The following is a 4,229-nucleotide window of genomic DNA, read 5'->3' on the forward strand; positions in this document are numbered from 1 at the left end:
TAAATGTATAATATGATACTATTATTATTATTAATTAATTAATATAATAATAATAATAATAATAATAATAATAATAATAATAATAATAATATCAGCAATAATAATATATGGTAGATGATCCCAGAAAGCAAAATAATTCTAGGAAATATTTCCAAGGATATTTTAACAGTATCTTCACATATATATTTCATTATTTATATGACGGGTTCCTGTTTACAGTGTATTTTTCTTTATTTAGATCCTTTTCATGAATGAGGTCACAGGACCTTGTCTACTTTTACTCAGAACAATAGTATAATAACATTTTGAAGAATTGGAGCCTCTCAAACACTGTGGAAAAGTAAACAAGTAGATAAATCTCCCAGCAAGGCCTAAAAGGCAGTTTTTGAAAGGGTCAGGACCTAAAAAAGTATTAAAACTACTCATTATGTTTTGGGTTTTGTCAGGGTACTTTCCCTTGCTCTTTTGTTCTCCTTGCAGGTTCCATTTCTGAGAGCTGACTCTTATGGTGAAAAAAGGGTGGTCAAACTAAGAAAACATCACAGTTCAGTAAACAAGGAAATGCTTGCTAATGACATTTGAATGTTTGTAAAGCTACTGACTTTGATCACCACAGAAGTTTCTGTCCACAGAAGGCGAAGATAGTTCAGAAGCATTTTAACAAACTGGACACAGAAGTCCATGGTCTTAGCTTTTTTTTGGATGTGCATCGATCACAGAATTTTAGAGTCATAGAATATCCGGAGTTGGAAAGGACCCATTAGGATCATCAAAATCCAGCTACTGACCCTGCACAAGACAACTCCAACAATCACACCGTGTGCCTTAGAGCATTGTCCAAATGCTTCTTGAACTTTGTCAGTCTTGGTGCTGTCATCACTTTCCTGGGGAGCCTGTTCCAGTGCCTGACAACCCTCTGGGTAAAGAGCCTTTTTCTAATATCCAACCTAAACCTCCGCTGACACAGCTTTATGCCATTCCTGAGGTCCTGTCACTGGCCACCAGAGAGAGGAGATCAGTGCCTGCCCCTTCTCTTCTCCTTGTGAGGAAGATGTAGACTGCTATGAGGTCTCCACTCAGTCTCCTCTTCTCCAGACTGAATAAGCCAAGTGACCTCAACCACTTCTCATATGGCTTCCCGTCTAGACCCTTCACCATCTTTGAACATCCCCTTTGGATAACCGGTAATAACTTTATATCTTTTTTTGCATTGTGGTGTCCAAAACTGCACGCAGTACTCAAGGCTGCACCAGTGCCAAGCAGAGCGGGAAAATCGCCTCTCTTGACTGGCTGGTGATGCTTTGCCTGATGCCCCCAGGACAGGGTTGGCCCTCCTGGCTGCCAGGGCACTGCTGACTCATATTCAACTTGCCATCAACCAGGACCCACAGGTCCCTTTCCACGGCACTGCTTTCCAGCATCTCATTCCTCAGGCTGTATAAAAAGCATACAGGGTTGCCCCCTCCCAGGTGCAGAATCCAGCACTGATTAAACACAATGAACACAAGGATTAAACACAACGAACACAATTTGTAATGTGAAAATTCTGATGAGGTATATTCTTTCAGTATGAACAGATTGTCCAAAGCTGCTGTGAAATTTGCAATCTCCGTCCCTGCATGTATTCAAAACTTCCTGTTGTGAGCAGGATATTGGACCAGTTGACCTCCAGAAATCTTAAATTCATCTATGTTTCTAAGAATCTCTGATGAACATTTTATTTAACTGACTGTTTAAATTTGTACATGTTGCAGGTAGGTGTATAGTAGTTTGGCATTTACCAAAATGAAGAGATTACATCAGAGCTGATACTATGAAAGCTACATTGCTCAAGCACATGTTATAATATTGCAATAAATCCCATATTTGCTATCACAATGATATGTTTGTTACAAATCAAACATACAGTTCAACTGGTATTTTAATTTCAGTAAATCACATTGTTCTAATACAGTTAACTTTAAATAAGCCTTTAGTTTCATAATTTCTTACTATAAACTTTTCATATTTGGCAATTTTACATTTTTTTATTGCTTCTTTTGTTTATTTAGGACCTTTGAGGAATAATTCTAGCTATCTTCCTTACACAAAACAGCTCAGAACCCCAAGCAGAAGCCTCAAATAGTGTATGAAATTTTCTGAGTTAGATTCTCAAAAAGATGAGTGAAAGGGGAAGAGTAGCATATTGCAGCTCTTCTCCGACTGGTAATAAAAATGCCTAGTAAGAGAGCAGGAAACATGAAAAAATAACCCCTTAGAAATACAGAATAAGCCAGAAACATTCACTGAACAGGGAACTTTCTGCCTCGCAGGAGCAGACATACCTTTCTCAAATCAGAGAACGGAGCACTGAGGGCTGTATGAGCATCTTTGTCACAGATTAACATCAGAGACTGAATCAACAAATCATAACATGATCACCTACACTGAAGGATAAATTTTCATTACACTGACTTTTATCCTCTCTGTAGAACAGACACGAGGAAAGCTAGGCAGTGGAAAGAAAGGTCATCTTCCTTTTCTAATTCCTGAAATGATAATGCTGTGATAGATGAGAAATCTCCTCCCAAAGAGGAAGGTAAAAGCACTGACAGAGGAGTCTAGTGGGATGCTTACAACAGAGTGGTTGTCACATTTCACTTTTTGCTATTCAGCTAGTCCATGTTTTTTTCAATCTCTAGCTGGCTGGGGTAGATGATCTTGCTCTGGGGTTTTGCCAGTGCAATTTATTGACTACAGTAGCTGTTGGCAGGTAAGGAGAAACACTAAGTCCACATCCCCTTTCTTTCCTCTCTTCTTGCATCTCTAGTATGTGCTGATTTTCTCTCTTTTCCCTCCATTCTTTCTGTGAAGAATCATCACAAGTGGAACCAGAAACATTTTGGAAACCAATCAAAACAAACTCCAGCACAATTCATACTACAGTGAAAGGCAAGGTTGCTATTTTATGCTTAGTATTAGCAGATTTACAATGGCTTTTAGGGATCACAGATTACTGCGCAACTAGGTTTCAAGTCAGACCAGTGAAGAAACATTCACTAGCATTCATCTGAAAGAATGAAGTATTCTTTCAGCTTTCTTAAACACTGGTATTTCATAACAACAGAGATTGTTTTCCAGAAGGAAAATAAAATAAGGAGGTAAAGAGAGAAAGATTAATCTGCCATAAATATATATAAAGTCTCTGATCTGAAATTAAATTTGATTTTAACCTTGTTACTAAACTTATCACAGCAGGAGAAAGAATTTTAAAGGAGGAGCTGAAATGTGGTGACAGTGAAGATTCTTGAAATTTTCCTCTGCTACAAAGTCTTTCAATGAGTGATTTAATTCACTGTTACAGAAACTACAGAATGGGTTAAAACTTCATCTAGAAATGTTCTTGAATCTTTTCATATTAAGACACACTTTGAAGGTCACACAAAGTGAAAAAAACCAAAATTAGGAGGCCAGAAGTTCAGCCTGGAGTACTTTAGAAGCCTGAATGAAGAATTCCTCAAGGCTTTATAAATCTGTCAGCAGTGTCCTACAGGGCCATTAAATTCCAATAAAAGATATAAAAGATGCACTGGGTCTCTGGAAATTGGTAATGGGACGTACAGCATCTACCTCTAGCTTGTTAGGTCAAATCCAACCCACACTGAAAGGAGGTCTTTCTGATGCTGATGTCAAAGTTGGTGGGTCAACTACAGTTCTTTTGTAACTCAAGCAACTTTGGTGATTGTTACCTAGGCTTTATGCCATGAGCATATCTACACGTAATGATGTGATTCTCTTGAAATAGGTCATGAGGGTCTGTGCATTTACTGTGATTATACCACTTGGTGCTGTAACTTTTCAGAGTGAGATCACTATTACCATTCAACATAACACTTCCAAACCATAATCTTACTGTATTTAGAAGTAAAATGTTTTACTAGAAAACAAACACACCCCCGCTCCCACCCAGTTATTTGGCCAATATCTATTAATTTTTCTACAAAGACTAACATTTGTTCAGACTTTTACTATCACTTAACTTACAACCCCCTTTTCTCTACTTTCCTGGGGAATGTCTCATTTAAGACCTCAACACTCTAGATCATAATCTTCCCCAGGGTTAACTCACTCTGCCTATTTATTGCCTTTGGATTTGTTGGTTTTTTTCAGTTGCCCTGTAATTACCCATGAGTGTTTGTTTGGAGGCTACTGTGGCCACTGTGTTACTTTACTGCTTGCTTTCACCAGTA

Source organism: Manacus candei, unplaced genomic scaffold, assembly GCF_025592945.1.
Source record: "Manacus candei isolate 608988 ecotype Guabito, Panama unplaced genomic scaffold, ASM2559294v1 h1tg000034l, whole genome shotgun sequence".
Lineage (NCBI taxonomy): Eukaryota > Metazoa > Chordata > Aves > Passeriformes > Pipridae > Manacus > Manacus candei.